The sequence below is a fragment of the Macaca nemestrina genome, chromosome X, assembly GCF_043159975.1.
Source record: "Macaca nemestrina isolate mMacNem1 chromosome X, mMacNem.hap1, whole genome shotgun sequence".
In the NCBI taxonomy this organism is placed as follows: Eukaryota; Metazoa; Chordata; class Mammalia; order Primates; family Cercopithecidae; genus Macaca; species Macaca nemestrina.
Window position 1 is genome coordinate 89,624,404 of NC_092145.1, and position 18,575 is coordinate 89,642,978.

The 18,575-nt window shown below is 38.1% G+C and overlaps 1 protein-coding gene across 17 annotated transcripts in view; it reads right to left on the reverse strand.

The window, feature by feature from the left end:
- Positions 1-18,575, reverse strand: part of LOC105476707 (zinc finger CCCH-type containing 12B) — a 433,900-nt gene that overhangs the window by 39,085 nt on the left and 376,240 nt on the right. For 11 of the 17 annotated variants that reach the window (XM_011732879.3, XM_011732883.3, XM_071088668.1 and 8 more), the window contains one exon: positions 7,504-7,615. The exons of 3 other annotated variants lie outside the window; for them this stretch is intronic. The gene's annotated coding sequence lies outside the window, so the exon portion shown is untranslated. Of the gene's footprint in view, positions 1-7,503; positions 7,616-10,395; positions 10,559-18,575 lie in introns of all 17 variants that reach the window. 3 more of the 17 variants (XM_071088666.1, XM_071088667.1, XM_071088670.1) reach the window with 3 other exon arrangements.

The window sequence follows — 18,575 nt, forward strand, 5'->3', positions numbered from 1 at the left end:
CAGAGTCCTCAGAAATAATACCACACATCTACAGCCATCTGATCTTTGACAAACCGGAGTGAAACAAGAAATGGGGAAAGGATTCCCTATTTAATAAATGGTGCTGGGAAAATTGGCTAGCCATAAGTAGAAAGGGGAAACTGGATCCTTTCCTTACTCCTTATACGAAAATTAATTCAAGATGGATTAGAGACTTAAATGTTAGACCTAATACCATAAAAATCCTAGAGGAAAACCTAGGTAGTACCATTCAGGACATAGGCATGGGCAAAGACTTCATGTCTAAAACACCAAAAGCAACGGCAGCAAAAGCCAAAATTGACAAATGGGATCTCATTAAACTAAAGAGCTTCTGCACAGCAAAAGAAACTACCATCAGAGTGAACAGGCAACCTACAGAATGGGAGAAAATTTTTGCAATCTACTCATCTGACAAAGGGCTAATATCCAGAACCTACAAAGAACTCAAACAAATTTACAAGAAAAAATCAAACAACCCCATCAAAAAGTGGGCAAAGGATATGAACAGACATTTCTCAAAAGAAGACATTCATACAGCCAACAGACACATGAAAAAATGCTCATCATCACTGGCCATCAGAGAAATGCAAATCAAAACCACAATGAGATACCATCTCACACCAGTTAGAATGGCGATCATTAAAAAGTCAGGAAACAAGAGATGCTGGAGAGGATGTGGAGAAATAGGAACACTTTTACACTGTTGGTGGGATTGTTAACTAGTTCAACCATTATGGAAAACAGTATGGCGATTCCTCAAGGATCTAGAACTAGATGTACCATATGACCCAGCCATCCTATTACTGGGTATATGCCCAGAAGATTATAAATTATGCTGCTATAAAGACACATGCACACGTATGTTTATTGCAGCACTATTCACAATAGCAAAGACTTGGAATCAACCCAAATGTCCATCAGTGACAGATTGGATTAAGAAAATGTGGCACATATACACCATGGAATACTATGCAGCCATCAAAAAGGATGAGTTTGTGTCCTTTGTAGGGACATGGATGCAGCTGGAAACCATCATTCTTAGCAAACTATCACAAGAACAGAAAACGAAACACCGCATGTTCTCACTCATAGGTGGGAACTGAACAATGAGATCACTTGGACTCAGGAAGGGGAACATCACACACCGGGGCCTATCATGGGGAGGGGGGAGTGGGGAGAGATTGCATTGGGAGTTATACCTGATGTAAATGACGAGTTGATGGGTGCAGCACACCAACATGGCACAAGTATCCATATGTAACAAACCTGCACGTTATGCACATGTACCCTACAACTTAAAGTACAATAATAATAAATAAATTTAAAAAAAATCTAGATTCATTCGGTCTATACTGCAGATCAAGTCTGATGTTTCTTTGTTGATTTTCTGTCTTGAAGATCTGTCCAATGCTGGGAGTAGGTTGTTGAAGTCTCCAGATATTATTGTATTGGTACCTATCTCTCTCTTTAGCTGTAATAATGTTTCCTTTGCTTATCTAGGTGCTCTAGTGTTGGGTGCATATATATTTAAAATTGATATATCCTCTTACTGAATTTACCTCTTTATCATTATATAGTAACTTTCTTTGTCTCTTCTTATAGTTTTTGTCTTGAAATCTATTTTGTTTGATATAAGTATAGCTACTCCTGATCATTTTTTGTTTCTATTGGCATGGAATGTCTTTTCCATCACTTTTCTTTTAATCTATTTGTGTCTTTATAGGTAAAGTGTGTTTCTAGTAGGCAACAGAATCTTGTTTGTAATACACTCAGCCACTCTATTTCTTTTGATTGTAGACTTTAGTTCATTTACAGTCAATGTTATTATTGATAAGTAAAGACTTACTCCTGCCATTTTGTTATTTGTTTTCTGGTGTTATTTCTTTATTTCCTTCCTTTAGTGAAGGTGATTTTCCCTGGTGATATGATTTATCTTGCTTTTTGTTTTTCTGTTTCCATTGTAATTTTTTTTGTTTGTTTGTTTGAGGTTACTGTGAGGCTTGCACATGCTATTTTACAACCTGGTAACTACTCAACCCTGTTTTCATAAATACAGAAACAAAACGAAAACTAATATAAATTCTATGCCATAACTTTATTTTCAAGATTTTTAACTTTTGTTTCTATTTAGATCTTATTGTTCTGTCTATGTCTTAAGAAGTTGTTGTAGTTATTATTTTTGTTTGGTTCATCATTTAGTTTTTCTAGCTAGCATTTTAGTTGATTACCTATGACAGTTGCAGTATTATAACACTGCAGTATTCTGTGTGTTTTCTGTGCACTTACAATTACCCATGAGTTTTGTACCTTCAGATGATTTCTTGTTGCTCATTAATGTCCTTTTCTTTCTAATTGATGTACTCTCTTAAACATTTCCCATAGGACAGGTCTCTTATGAATGAAATCCCTCAGCTTTTGTTAGTCTGTGTAAGTCTTTATTTCTCTTTCATGATTGAAGGGAATTTTTGCCATATATACTATTCTAGGGTAACAGTTTTTTTCCCTTCAACACTTTAAATATGTCATGCTACACTCTCTTGGACTGTAAGGTTTCCACTGAAAAGTCTGCTGTCAGACATATTGCAGCTCTATTGTATTTGTGTCTTTTTTCTTGCTGCTTTAAGCATCCTTTGTTTATCCTTGGTCTTTGAAAGCTTGATTATTAAATGCCTTGAGGTAGTCTTTGAGTTAAATATGCTTGAAGTTATATAACCTTCTTGTATTTGAATGTTAATAACTTTCTCTAGATTTGAAAAGATCTCTGTTATTATCCTGTTGAATAAACTTTGTACCCTTATCTCTTCCTCTATCTCATTTTTAAGGCCAATAACTCTTAAATTTGACATTTTGAGGCTGTTTTCTATATCCTGTAGGCAAGTTTTGTGGTTTTATATTTTTTTCTTTTGTCTCTCCTAGCAGTGTATTTTCAAATAGTCTGTTGTCAATCTCACTCTTCTTGATCAATTCTGCTATTAAGAGACTCTGATACATTCTTCAGTATGCCAACTGCACTTTTTAGATCCAGAATTTCTGCTTGATTTTTAAAATTATTTCAATCTCTTATAAATTAATCTGATAAAATTCTGAATTTCTTCTCTCTGTTATCTTGAATTTGAGTTTCCTCAACACAACTATTTTGAATTCCCTGTCTGAAAAGTCACATATCTCTGTTTCTCCAAGATTGGTCCCTGGTGCCTTATTTACTTCATTTTGGTGAGGTCATGTTTTCCTGGGTGGTGTTGAAGCTAGTAAATATTCTTTGGTATCTGGACATTGAAATGATTTATATTTAATTTTAGTTTTCACAATCTGGACTTGTTTGTACCCGTCCTTATTTGAAAAGCTTTCCAGAAATTAAAAAGGACTTGGATGTTTTGATCTAAGCTGTATCTGCTTTAGGGAACACCCAAATCTTAGTAATGCTGCAGTTCTTGCAGACTTATAGAAGTTGCGCCTTGATGGTCATAAATGAGATTTGGGGGAATTTTCTGGATTACCAGGCAGAGACTCTTGCTCTTTCCCATTATTTTCTCCTAAACATATAGAGTCTCTTTCTCTGTTCCAAGCCACGTAAACCTGGGGTTGGAAGTATACAAGCTTCCCTGTGGCCATCATCACTAGGACTAGGACCATGCTGGGTCAGACCTGAAGCCAGCACAGCACTGGGTCTCACTCAAGGCTCACTGTAAACACTTCCTGGCTACTGCTTATATTCACTCAAGGCCCTGGGACTCTATAATCAGCAAGTGGCAAAGCCAGCCAGGCCTGTGTCCGTCCCTTCAGGGAAGTGAGTTCTCCCAGGTCCAGGTGGGTCCATAGGTGTCATCTAGGAGTCAGGAAATAGAGTGACAAAACTTAGAAGTCTACCTTGTGTTCTATTGTATTGTGGCTGAGCTGGCACTGAAACCACAACACACAGTTCTTTCAAATCTTCCTTCTCCTTTCCAAAGGAAAAGAACCTTCACTCTGTAGCAACCACCACCTTAGGCCATGAGGAGTTCTGTCTGACTACCACCAATGTTCCCTTAAGGCCCAAGAGCTCTGACATCAGCTTTTGGTGAATGCTGCCTGGCCTGGAACTTACCCTTCAGGGAAAAGGGTTCCCTTCTGGCCCAGGGCAGGTCCAGAGATGCCATCCAAGAGTGAAGTCCTGAAATTGAGGACTCCAAGAGCCCACTTGGTGATATATCCTCCTGTAGTCATGCTGATATCTGAAGCCAACAAATTTCAGAGGCTTGCTCAAGGCCATTGATGTAGCTCAGGGTCCAAGGCCTCTTCAGTCATCAGGTGATAAATGCTGCCAAGACTGGGTCCTTCTCTTCAAGGCAGTGGGTTCCCTTCTGGCTCAGGGCATGTTTTGAGATGTCATAAGGAAACTAGAGCCTGAAATGGGGGTCTCATGACTCTGGTCATTGCCCTATCCTGCTGTGGCTGAGGTGGTATCTAAGATGTAAGGCAAAGTCCTCTTCACTTTTCCCATTACTCTCCTAAAGCAGAAGGAAGGGATCTGTTTTGGAGCCTCAAGCTTTGCAGCCTGTGGTTAGAAATGTGGTGATTTCAGAACTCCCTTAACTGTCCTGGCTGGTGTTTCAGTAGATCACATGGCCTCCCAGTCCACCATCTCTGGGCTCAGTTTAGCCCTAGGACCTGCCTAAGAGTTGCAGTCCTGATGACCTAGAATGCTTTTCTAGTTTACTCAGAGATACAGAGCACTTTGTCCCCCAGTAGTGAGGTGTGAGGGAACTCAAGTTCAGACCACTAGGCTAGGTGATTCCCCTCTGGCTAAGGCTGCTTTAAATGCTCCCTCCATTAGCTCAACAGGTGAGCTTGGTCTGGTTTTCCTCTCTGCTCTTAAAGGATAGCACTGAGATTAATGCCTCACAATTGCTGTGCTCGCCTTCCTCCAGCATCCAAAGAAGCTCTCTGTACCACACTGCTGCTGCCAAGGGTGGGGAAAGGGTGGCATTCAAGATTCAGGAATGTTTTTTTGTTTTTTCTATCTCTTTAGTGCATCTTTAAGCACTATAGAGTTAAAACCAGGTATTATGAGGGCTCACCTGATTTTTGGTTCTAATGAAGGTTTTTGTTTTGTTTTGTTTTTTCCTCTGTAGATAGTAATTAAATTGGTGTCCCTGTGAAGGTGATGACTGGTGGAGCCTTCTATTCTGCCATCTTGGTCCTCTCTGAAAATGCATTTTGTAATATTGTTTCCTTGGAAAATATGTTTGCAGCTGCAGAAAAATAACTAACATTACCTTTGGATTAAACACCTATACTGAGTACTGCCTTGAAATGATTACCTACTATGAAGTACAATCTGATCCAAAATAGTGGTAAATTCTTCCCTGAGATGAATTATCACCTAGGTAGAGATTATTATCCAGATTAAGTAAACTGAAAAATGAAGCTGTTGAATCTTCTTTTCATTTTCTGTGCTTTGTGTTAGAACATCTCCCCAAAGAGTCAGGGTTTTTATTTAGGAATAAAATGACTGGACTTCGCTTTTAGGAGTATAATTCAGTAACAATGAGTAGAAGAACTAAGTAGATGGCTTTCCCGTCTTCCCCTTGCAAATTTTTTGAAGATTCTGCATTGAAATAATTATAACACTTTGATTTCAATCAACATTATTAAAATCTTTACAAGCATAAAAAGGTGAATTCCATACAATTTGTTAGACTGATGAAAAATCTGTAGCATTACTGTCTAAAAATAACAGAATTTGAGAAGAGAATGACAATAACAAGTTATAGATAAGTTCCCTTAAGAGATTCCAGAGTCTTTTTAAAAGCACCAGATGAGGCATAGATCTGATGATCTTGAGTTTATTTCCTACTCTGAAATTTTAAAATTCTCAGATTTCTAAAATTCTCTGAGTTGTCTATCCATAAACCAGTTTCTCACAGCCAACTCTATGGGCACATATAACATATATTCCCACTTTCATACTTTGGCAAAATAACAATAACAGCACTGATAACACTGATTGATGCTTTGGTATTTTTTGTTTATTTTAAATATTTTTTATTTTAAAATACTGTTTACTTTTTACTATAGTCACTCTGTTGTGCTAGCAAATACTAGGTGTCATTTATTCTATTTTTTTTTTGTACCCGCTAACAATCCCCATTTTCCCTATCCCCCGACTACCATTCCCAGCCTCTTGTACCTACTCTTCTACTCTCTATTCCCATGGGTTCTGTTGTTTTTATTTTTGGATCCCACAAATAAGTGAGAACATGGGATGTTTGTCTTTCTGCCTGGCTTATTTTACTTAACATAATGACCCTCAGTTCCATCCATGTTGTTGCAGATGACAGAATCTCATTCTACTTTTACGGATGAGTAGTACTCAATTGTTTATATGTATTACATTGTCTTTATCCAGTCATCTGTTCAACACTTTGGTTGCTTCCAAATCTTGGCTATTGTGCATAGGGCTACAATAAACATGGGAGTGTAGACATATTTTTGATATACTGATTTACTTTCTTTTGGGTATATATCTAACAGTGGGATTGCTGTAACATATAGTAGTTCTTTTTTTCTTTTTTTGAGGAACTAATAAACTGTTTTTCATAGTGGTTGTACTAATTTACATTACCACCAACACTGTATGAGGTTTCCCTTTTCTCCACATTCTTGCCAGCATTTGTTATTGCCTGTCTTTTGAATAAAAGTCATTTTAACTGAGGTGAGATAATATTTTATTGCAGTTTTGATGTGCATTTCTCAGATGATCAATGATATTGAGCACCTTTTCATACACCTGTTTTCCATGTGTATGTCCTCTTTTGAGAAATGCCTATTCAGGACTTTTACCCATTTTAAAATCTGCTTATTATATTTTTCCTATAGAGTTGTTTGTTTTAGCTCCTATGTATTCTGATTACTAATCCATTGTCATATGAGTAGTTTGCAAATATTTTCTCTAATTCTGTAGGTTGTCCATGCATTTTGTTGATTGTTTTCTTTGCTGTGCAAAACTTGTGATCACATTTGTCCATTTTTGTGTTGGTTGCCAGTGCAATAAATAGCACTTAATAGTGTATTACTCAAGAAATCTTCACCCGGTCCAATGTTCTGGTGAATTTCCCCAGTGTTTGCTTTTAGTAGTTTCACAATTTGAGGTCTTAGATTTGAGTCTTTAATATGTTTGGATTTGAGTTTTGTATATGGTGAGAGACAGGGATCTAGTTTCATTCTTCTGCATATGGATATCTGGTTTTCTTAGCACCACTTACTGAAGAGACAATCCTTTCCCCAAAGTGTGTTCTTGGCACCTTTGTCAAAAATGAGTCCACTGCAGGTGAACAGGCTTATCTCTGAGTTCTCTATTCTGTTCCACTAGTCTATTTGTGTGTTTTTGTGCCAGTACCATGTCATTTTGGTTACTATAAGTATTAGTACATTTTCATGCTGCTATAAAGAAATAACTTAAAAATGGGTAATTTACAAATAAGAAAGGTTAAGTTGACTCACAGTTCTGCAGGCTTAGCAGGAAGCGTGACTGGGCAGCCTCAGAAAAGTTACAATCATGGTGGAAGGTGACGGGAAAGCACACGCATCTTCGCAATGGTGGAAGCATGCACATCTTCACAATGGCAGGACAGGAGAGAGAGTGAGGGTGTAAATGTCACACTTTTAAGCCGTCAGATCTTGTAAGAACTCATTCACTATCGTGAGAACTGCACGGGGGAAATCCACCCCAATGATCCAATTACCACCCACCAGGTCCCTTCCCTGACACATGGGGATTACAATTTGAAACAAGATTTGTGTGGGGACACAGCCAAATCATATCACTATAGTTCTGTAGTATAATTTGAAATAAGGTAATGTGATTACTCCAGTTTTGTTCTTTTTGCTCAGGATAGCTTTGGCTATTCTGGGTCTGTTATGGTTCCCCGTAAAATTTTGAATGCTTTTTTCTATTTCTGTAAAAGTATCAACGGTATTTGGATAGGGGTTGCATTAAATCTATAGATTGCTTTGGGTAGAATGGACACTTTAATATATGGATTCTTCCCATCCACAAACAGAGAATACTTTTCCGGATTTTGGTGTTCTTTTTAATTTCTTGCATCCATGTGTTTTAATTTTAATTTAAAAAAATTTCACTTCTTTAGCTAAGTTACTTCATTCTACATATTTTTTTTCATTTGTAGCTATTGTAAATGGGATTACCTTCATGATTTCTTTTTCAGATTATTCTATGTGGGCATATAGAAATGCTATTGATTTTTAATGTTAACTTTGTATCCTGCAAATTTATTGAATTTGTTTATCAGTTCTAATAGATTTTTGGTAAAGTCTCTAGGTTTTGTGAAGTATAAAATGATATCATCTGCAAACAAGAATAGTTTGACTTATTTAATTTTAATTTGGATGTTCTTCATTTCTTTCTCTTGTCTGATTGCTCTAGCTTGGACTTCTAGTACTATGTTGAATAACAGTGGAGAAAGTGAGCATCGTTGTTGTATTCCTGATCTTAGAGGAAAGGCCTTCAGGTTTTCCCCATTCGGTATAATACTAGCTATGGGTCTATTGCATATGCTTTTTATCATATTGAGATACGATTCTTCTATACCTAGCTTTTTGAGGGTGTTATTCTATTATGAAATGATGTTGAATTCAGTGAATCTCTCTGCAGAAACCCTACAAGTCAGAAGACAGTGGGGCCCAATATTCAATATTTTTAAAGAAAAGAATTTTCAACCCAAAATTTCATATCCAGCCAAACTAAGTTTCAGAAGTGAAGGAGAAATAAAATTGTTTACAAGCAAGCAAATGCTGAGGGATTCTGTACCACCAGGCTGCCTTACAAGAACTCCTGAAGGAAGCACTAAATATGGGAAAGAAAACTGGTACCAGCCACTGCAAAAATACACCAAAATATAAAGAACTGTGACACAATGAATAAACTGAATCAACCAATGTGCAAAATAATAAGCTAGCATCATGATGACAGGATCAAACTCACATATAACAATATTAACATTAAATGTAAATGAACTAAATGCCCAAATTAAAAGACACAGACTGTCAAGTTGGATAAAGAGTCAAGACCCATAGGTGTGCAGTATTCAGGAGACCCATCTCACATGCAAAGATACATATAGGCTCAAAATAAAGGAATAGAGGAATATTTACCAAGCAAGTGAAAAGCAAAAAAAGCCGAGGTTGCAATCCTAGTCTCTGATAAAGCAGACTTTAAACCAACAAAGATCAAAAAAAGACAAAGAAAGGCATTACATCATGGTAAAGGGATCAATGCAACAAGAAGAGCTAACTATCCTAAATATATATGCACCCAATACAGAAACACCTAGACTCATAAAACAAGTTCTTAGAGACCTACAAAGAGGCTTAGACTCCCACACAATAATAGTGGGAGACTTTAACACCACACTGTCAATATTAGACAGATCAATGAGACAGATTATTAACAAGAATATTCAGGACTTGAACTCAGTTCTGGACCAAGTGGACCTAATAGACATCTACACAACTCTCCACCCCAAATCAACAGAATATACATTCTTTTCAGCACCACATAGCACTTACTCTAAAATCAATCACATAATTGGAAGTAAAACACTTCTCAGCAAAGGGAAAAACAAAAACAAAAACAAAAGAAATGGAAATTATAACAAACTGTCTCAGACCACACTGCAATCAAATTAGAACTTAGGATTAAGAAACTCACTCAAAACCACACAACTATATGGAAACTGAACAATCTGCTTCTGAATAACTACTGGGTGAATAATGAAATTAAGGCAGAAATAAATAAGTTATTTGAAACCAATGAGAATGAAGACACAATGTACCAGAATCTCTGAAACACAGTTAAGCAGTGTTTAGAGGAAAATTTATAGCACCAAATACCCACATCAGAAAGCAGAAAAGATCTAAAATCAACACCCTGACATCACAGTTAAAATAACTAGAGAAGAAAGAGCAAACAAATTCAAAAGCTAGCAGAAGACAAGAAATAACTAAGATCAGAGTGGAACTGAAGAAGATGGAGACACAAAAAACCCTTCAAAAATCCATGAATTCAGGAGGTGGTTTTCTGAAAAGATTAACAAAATGGATAGACCAATAGCCAGACTAACAAAGAATAAAAGAGAGAAGAATCAAATTGACTCAATAAAAATGATAAAGGGGACATCACCACTGATCCCACAGAAATACAACCTACCATCAGAGAATATTATAAACACCTCTACACAAATAAACTAGGAAACCTAGAATAAATAAATAAATTCCTGTACACGTACACCTTCCCAATACTAAACCCGAAAGAAGTCACATCCCTGAATAGACCAATAACAAGTTCTAAAATTGAGGCAGTAATTAACAGCCTACCAACCAAAAGAAAGGCCAGGACCAGACAGATTCACAGCCAAATTCTACCAGAGGTGCAAAGAGGAGCTGGTACGATTTCTTCTGAAACTATTCCTAATGATAGAAAAACAGGGACTTCTCCATAACTCAATTTATGAGGCCAGCATCATCCTGATTCCAAAACCTGGCAAAGACACAACAAAAAAAGAAAATTTCAGGCCAATATCCCTGATGAACATCCATGCGAAAATTCTCAATAAAATACTGGCAAAACAAATTCAGCAGCAAATCAAGTTGGCTTCATCCCTGAGATGCAAGGTTGGTCCAACATACGCAAATCAATAAATGTACTCCATCACATAAACAGAGCCAATGACAAAAAACACATGATTATCTCAATAGATGCAGAAAAGGCCTTTGGTAAAATTCAACACCCTTCATGCTAAAAACTCTCAATAAACTAGGCATTGATGGAACATATCTCAAAATAATAAGAGCTGTTTATGACAAACCCACAGCCAATATCATACTGAATGGGCGAAAGCTGGAAGCATTCCCTTTGAAAACTGGCACAGGACAAGGATGCCTTATCTCACCACTCCTATTCAACATAGTATTGGAAGTTCTGGCCAGGGCAATCAGGCAAGAGAAAGAAATAAAGGGTATTCAAATAGGAAGAGAGGAAGTCAAATTGTCTCTGCAGATGACATGATTTTATATTTAGAAAACCTTATCATCTCAGCCCAAAAACTCCTTAAGTTGATAAGCATCTTCAGCAAAGTCTCAAGATACAAAATCAATGTGCAAAAATCACAAGCATTCCTATATATCAATAATAGACAGAGAACCAAATCATAATTGAACTCCCATTCACAACTGCTACAATGAGAATAAAATACCTAGAAATACAGCTTAACAACTCAGAAGGGACCTGAAGGACCTCTTCAAGGAGAACTACAAGCCACTGCCCAAGGAAATAAGAGAGGAGACAAATGGAAAAACATTCCATGCATATGGATAGGAAGAATTAATATCATGAAAACGACCACACTGTCCAAAATAATTTATAGATTCAATTCTATTTCCATCAAGCTACCATTGACTTTCCTCACAGAACTAGAAAAAAACTACTTTAAATTTAATATGGAACCAAAAAAGAGCCTATATACCCAAGACAATCCTAAGTAAAAAGAACAAAGCCAGAGGCATTATGCTACCTGACTTCAAACTATGCTACAAGGCTACAGTAACCAAAACAGCATAATACTGGTACCAAGTCAGATATATAGATCAATAGAACCGAACACAGGCCTCAGAAATAACACCACACATCTACAACCATCTGATCTTTGACAAACCTGACAAAAACAAGCAATGGGGGAAAGGATTCCCTGTTTAATGAATGGTGTTGGGAAAACTGGCTAGACATATGCAGAAAACAGAAACTGGAGCCCTTCCTTACACCTTATACAAAAATTAACTCAAGATGGATTAAAGACTGAAATGTAAAACCTAAAACCATAAAAACCTTAGAAGAAAGCCTAGGCAATACCATTCAAGACATAGGCATGGGCAAAGACTTCATGGTTAAAACACAAAAAGCGATGGCAATAAAAGCCAAAATTGTCAAATGGCATATAATTAAATTAAAGAGCTTCTGCACAGCAAAAGAAACTATCTCAGAGTGAACAGGCAACCTACAGAATGGGAGAAAATGTTTGCAATCTATCAGTCTGACAAAGGTCTAATATCCAGAATTGACAAGGAACTTAAACAAATTTACAAGATAAACAAACAATCCCATCAAAAATTGGGTGAAGGATATGAACAGACACTTCTCAAAAGAAGACATTTATGTAGCCAACAAACATGAAAAAAAGCTCATCATCACTGGTCATTAGAGAAATGCAAATTAAAACCACAATGCGACACCATCTCACACTAGTTAGAATAGAGATTATTAAAAAGTCTGGAAACAACAGATGCTGGAGAGGATGCAGAGAAATTGGAATGCTTTTACACTTTTGGTGGTAGTGTAAATCAGTTCAATCATTGTGTTAGACAGCGTGGCAATTCCTCAAGCATCTAGAACCAGAAATACCATGTGACCCAGCAATCCCATTACTGGGTATATACCCAAAAAATTATAAATCATTCTACTATCAAGACACATGTACACATATATTTATTGCATATATTGCACTTACACACCATGAAATACTATGCAGTCATAAAAAAGATGAGTTCATGTCCTTTGCGGGGATATGGATGAGGCTGGAAACAAAACCAAACACTGCATGTTCCCACTCATAAGTGGGAGTTGAACAATGAGAACACATGGACACAGGGAGGGAAACATTACACGCTGGGGTGTTTCGGGGGTTGTGGGGCAAGGGGATGGAGAGCGTTAGGACAAATACCTAATGCATGCGGTGCTTAAAACCTAGATGATGTGTGATAGGTCCAGCAAACCACCATGGCAAATGTATACCTATGTAACAAACACGCACGTTAAGCACATGTCTCCCAGAACTTAAAATAAAATTAAAAAAGAAAGGATGTTGAATTTTATCAAATGCTTTTTCAGCATCAATTGAAAGGATCATCACTGCAGGACACAGTCCAGCCAGTGTCCATGGGGCAACTACCTTGTTCTCTACTAGCTCCATGTCTAGAGCCCAGTTTCTCCAGGCCCAAGGGACCAGCAAACCATTGCCCTTCATCCTGTTGGGCCCCATATCCTCCACTGGCTCACAGCCTCAGTCAACCAGGGACCTGACATCATTGGAAGAGCATGGTAATGAGGCGCTGCCTGAGGAGAAGCAACACTGTGATGCAAGCTTGCATGAATTATCACAGTAAAATTCACTGTAATTCACATAACCACACCAGTGTTATGAATCAAAATCTGCCTGAAAAGAGATATCTTAGTTTTCTCAAAATCAAAGACTGTTTTAAAAAACCACACAGCTGCTGAATAATCAACCTGTGAAACTGAGATGTTTCTCGAATGAAACAGTAAATGTGCCTGTAATAATTATTTTATAAGTCAGAAAATTATATTTGTCTCCATCTTCTCCCCCATAGTATATTAAACAAAAAGGTAAATAAGGTATAAATAGATTTTGTAAACTTTTCATATTGAAAAAGCCATGAAGTAAGTAGACAAGACAGATATTCTGTAAATTGGAGGGGGATATAGGACATTTTTGAAAAGGTACAAAGTCCTCAGATGGGCTTAGAAAATTCACTGTATAATCCATATACCATTTTACTTGACTGGCACATCTTCAGGTGCTTGTGTTTACTGTGTTCTTGCCATTAACTAAATGTCTCAGTCTGTCCCAGTGTAATAGGCTGTGAATGTTCTTGTATTATAGTTTTATTGTTGGTCTCATTGCATCGATGACACAATAGCCACAACATTTTAAAATTATTGTTATTATTGATACCTAGTTTTACTCTGTTTTTCCAGAGAAGATGCTTGATATTATTTCTATTTTGTTGAATGCTTTAAGACTGACAAGTTGATGGGTGCAGCACACCAACATAGCACAAGTATACATATGTAACAAACCTGCACGTTATGCACATGTACCCTAGAACTTAAAGTATAATAATAATAATAAATAAATAAATTTAAAAAAAAGACTTGTTTCTTGACCTAACATATGGTCTATCCTTGAGAATGACCCATGTGCTGAGGAAAATAATGTGTATTCTGCAGCTGTTGAATGAAATGTTTTGTAATTATCTCTTACGTTTATTTGATCTATAGTGCAGATTAAGTCTGGTGTTTGTTGATATATTTTTATTGGTCTCAAAGATATATCCAATGCTGAAGGTTGGTTGGGGGGGGGTGTTTGAAGTCTCCAGGCATTATTATATTGGGCTTTATCTTTTTCTTATGCTCTAATAATATGTGCTTTATATATCTGGGTGATCAAGTGTTAAGTGCATATACATTTGCAATTGCTATATCTCCTGCTGAATTGACCACTTTATCATAATATAATTATGGCCATTGCCTCTTCCTATAGGTTTTTTTTGTGTGTGTGTTGAAATCTATCTGATGTAAGTATAGCAACTCCTGTTCTTTCTTTGTTTCAAATATTGTAGAATATCTTTTTCCATTCCTTTATCTTCAGTCTATCTGTGTCTTTAAAAGAGAAGTCTGTTTCTCATAGGCAACAGATCACTGGGTCCTTTTAAAATCCATTCAGCCACTCTATGTCTTTTGATTGTAGAGTTTAGTCCATTTACATTTGATGTTATTAGTAACACTGAATAATTACTAACATTCAATGATAAGTAAAGACTTACTCCTGCCATTTTGTTAGGTGTTTCCTGGTTGTTTTGTAGTCTTCTTTCTTTCCTTCCTTCTTGTCTTCCTTTTAGTGCAGGTAATTTTGGCTGGTGGTATGCTTTAATTTCTTACTTTTTTTTGTATCTGTTGTTTATTTTTTTGATTTGAGGTTACCATGAGGCTTGCAAATACTATTTTATAACCCATTATTTTCAGGGTGATAACATCTTAACACTGTTTACCTAAACAAACAAGAAAAAAGTAAACCAATAAACACTTTACACTTTTAAATTAATCTCCAGCCTTTTCAATCTTTTTATTTCTATTTATATCTCACAGTACTGTCTTTGACTTGAAAAGCTGTAGTTATTTTTGATTGGTTCATCTTTAAGTCTTTCTATTTAAGATAGGGGGAGTTTACAAGCCAGAGTTATAGTGTTATAATATTTTGAATTTTCCTGCGTGCTTACCAACTCCAGTGAGTTTTGTAAGGTCAGATGATTTATTTATTTATTTATTTATTTATTTATTTATTTATTTATTTATTTCTGTCGCCCAGGTTGAAGTACAGTGGCACGATCTCCACTCACTGCAAGCTCTGCCCCCCGGGTTCATGCCATTCTCCTGCCTCAACCTCCTGAGTAGCTGGGACTAGCGGCGCCCGCCACCACACTCTGGCTAATTTTTTTGTATTTTTAGTAGAGACGGGGTTTCACCGTGTTCGCCAGGATGGTCTCGATCTCCTGGCCTCGTGATCTGCCTGCCTCAGCCTCCCAAAGTGCTTGGATTACACGCCTGAGCCACCGCGCCCGGCCTCCAGATGATTTCTTATTGCTCACTATCCTCCTTTCTTTCTGATTGAAGTACTTCCTTTAGCATTTCATGTAGGCTAACTCTGGTATTGGTAAAATTCCTCAGCTTTTGTTTGTCTGGGAAAATCTTTATTTCCTCATTATGTTTGAAGAATATTTTCATTTGGTTAACTGTTTCTTTTTTTCCCCCAAAGCCCTTTATGTATGTCATGTCACTCTTTTGTTCCTTGCAAGGTGTCCACTGAAAAGTCTGCTGCCAGCTGTATTGAAGTGCCACTGTATATTGTTTGTTTCTTTTCTCTTGATGCTTTTAGGATCCTTTCTTTACCCTTGACCTTTGGGAGTTTGATTATTAAGTGCCTTGGGGTAGGCTTCTTTGGGTTAAATCTGCTTGGGGTTCTGTAACCTTCTTGTACTTAGATAGTGATATTTTTCTCCAGGTGTGGTGAGTTCTGTGTTATTATTCTTTTGAATAATCTTCTCTACCTCCTCTTTAAGATCAATAACTCTTTGATTTGCTCTTACGAGGCCGTTTTCTAGGTATTCTAAGTGTGCTTCATTGTTTTTTATTCTTTTTTTTTTTGCCTCCTCGGACTGTACATTTTCAAATAGCCTGACTTTAACCCCACTAATTTGTTCTTCTGCTTGATTAATTCTATTAAAAGACTTTGGTGCATTCTTCAGTATGCCAATTGCATTTTTCAGTTCCAGAATTTCTACATGATTATTTTTAATTATTTCAATCTTTTCATTAAATTTATCTGATAGAATTTTGAATTCCTTCTCTGTGATATCTTGAATTTCTGTTTCCTCAAAACAGCTATCTTGAAATCTCTATCTGAAAGGTCACATATCTCTGTTTCTCTGGGATTGGCTCCTGGTGCCTTATTTAGCTTGGTGAAGTCATGTTTTCCTATATGGTCTTGATGCTTGCAGATGTTCTTTGGTGTCTGGGCATTGAAAAGTTATGTATTTATTGTAGTCTTCACGATCTGGGTTTGTTTGTACTCAATCCATCTTGAGAAGGCTTCCTGGGTATTTGAAAGGACTTGGGTGTTGTGATCTTAGCTGTATCTGCATTAGAGGGCAACCCAAGCCCAATAATACTGTGGTTCCTGCAAACTCATAAAGGTATCACTTTGGTGGTCTTGGATAAGATCTGGAAGAATTTTATGTATTAAGGCAGAAACGCTTGTTTTCTTCCCTTACTTTTCCCAAACAAACAGAATATCTCTCTTTGCTGAGCTGCTTGGAGCTAGGTGTGGGGTGACTTAAGCAGCCCTGTGAGTACCACCACTGGGTAGGTGCTGGGTCAGACCTGAGGCCAGCACAACACTGGGTTTCACCCAAGGCTCATTGTAACCACTGTCTGGCTACCACCTATTTTCACTCAAGGCCCGAGGGCACTACAATCTGCAAGTCATGAAGCCAGCCAGGGTTGCATCTTTCCCTTCAGGGCAGCAAGTTTCGCCAGGACCAAGGCAGTTCCAGAAATACTGTCCAGCCACCAAACACTAGAGTCAAAAACCTTAGAAATCTACCTGTGCTATTGTACTATGGCTGGGTTGGTGCTCAAACAATGAGATGCTTTCCATATCCTCTCCACAGGAAGCAGAACCTCAGCCCATCACCACCACCACCACAGGCCCACTGGAAGTATTTTCAAGCTACCACTAATGTTCACTTAATGCCCAATGAGTCTTTAGCATGTGGTGAATGTTGCCAGGCTTGAGACTCACTCTTTAGGGCAGTGGGTTCCCTTTTGGCCCAAAGCATATCCAGAAATGCTGTCTAAGAGCCATGGTCTGGAATCAGAGACCCCAAGAGCCCACTTGGTACTCTACCTTCCTGTGGCCAAGCTAGTACCTAAGGTGCAAGACAAAGTCCCCTTTAGTTTTTCCTCTGCTTTTCTCAAGTAGGAGGAGTCTCTAACTATAGCTACCACAGCAAATGTGCTGGATCTCACCTGAAGCCAGCATGTCTCAGTCTCACCCAAGGCCTATGGTGTACTACCTGGGCATTGCTGTGGGTTATTTAGGGGCCAATGTATCTTTAGGCAGCAGGTGATGGGTCCTGCCTGGACTGGGTCCTTTCCTTCAAGGTGGTGGGTTCCCTTCTGACTCAGGATGTATCTAGAAATGTCATCCAGGAACTAAGGCCTACAATGGGGGACTCAAAACTTTGATCAGTGCTCCACCTTACTATGACTGAGCTGATATTCAAGGTGCAAGACAAAGTCTTCTTTACTCTTCCCTCTCATTTCCACAAATGGAAGGAAGGTGTTTCTTTTGCAGCCATGAGCTGTGCTGCCAAGGGTTGGCAGTGATGTGGTTCACACTCCCTTAGCCACTATGGCTGGTGTCTCAGCAGGTCACATTCCCCTGATGTGCACTGGCTCTTTGCTTAGCATAGCACTAGGACTCAGCTAGGAGCTATGGTCCTTGTGTCCTACGCTGCCTTTAAAATTTGTTTAGAACCCCAACGTACTTTAGTTTGCAGTGAACTCAAATTCCAACTGCTGGGATGGGTAATTCCCCTCTGGCTAGGGCTGGTTTAAATGCCTCCTCCATTGGCGGGCATCAGCTGAGTTCAGTCTTGTTTGGCTTTATGCTGTGACAGGGCAGCAAAATGCAAGGTTTCACAACCGCTGTACCCTCCCTTTCCCAAGAGCACAGATTATTTTCTCACATGACACATCTACTGCTAGAGGATACTGGAGAAGGAGTGGCATTAGAGATTCAAGACTGTCTTTCTTACCCACCTCAGTGCCTGATATGGTTTGGCTGTGTCTCCTCTCAAATCTCATCTTGAATTGTAGTTCCCATACTCCCCATGTGTCATGGGAAGGACCTGGTGGGAGGCAATTGGATCATGGGGGGCAGTGACCCTCATGCTTTTCTCATGATAGTGAGTGAGTTCTCACAAGATCTGATGGTTTTATAAGGGGCTTTTCCCCCTTTTGCTGGACACTTCTCCTTGCTGCTGCCATGTGAAGAAGGACATGATTGCTTCCCCTTCCACCATGATTGTACGTTTCCTGTGGCCTCCCCAGCCCTGCAGAACCCGAGTCAATTAAACTTCTT